We start from the raw sequence: 408 nt of genomic DNA on the forward strand, positions 1-408 counted from the left end.
CAATACGCCGCTGGGACTTTGAAATATTTCGGAGCGCACCTAAAGTTCGTTATTTTGGCTAAACGGAGCGAAAATCTGCATTTATACCATCACGGACGTTAGTTTAATAGCGTTTAACGATGGATCCACGGTACAGAATGCAAAAATATGATTGTTAAAATTTTCGACTAATCGGTTCTAAGAGGCGAAGCAATACGCCGCTGGGACTTTGAAATATTTCGGAGCGCACCTAAAGTTCGTTATTTTGGCTAAACGGAGCGAAAATCTGCATTTATACCATCACGGACGTTAGTTCAATAGCGTTTAACGATGGATCCACGGTACAGAATGCAAAAATATGATTGTTAAAATTTTCGACTAATCGGTTCTAAGAGGCGAAGCAATACGCCGCTGGGACTTTGAAATATT

Source organism: Osmia lignaria, unplaced genomic scaffold (assembly GCF_051020975.1).
Source record: "Osmia lignaria lignaria isolate PbOS001 unplaced genomic scaffold, iyOsmLign1 scaffold0042, whole genome shotgun sequence".
Lineage (NCBI taxonomy): Eukaryota > Metazoa > Arthropoda > Insecta > Hymenoptera > Megachilidae > Osmia > Osmia lignaria.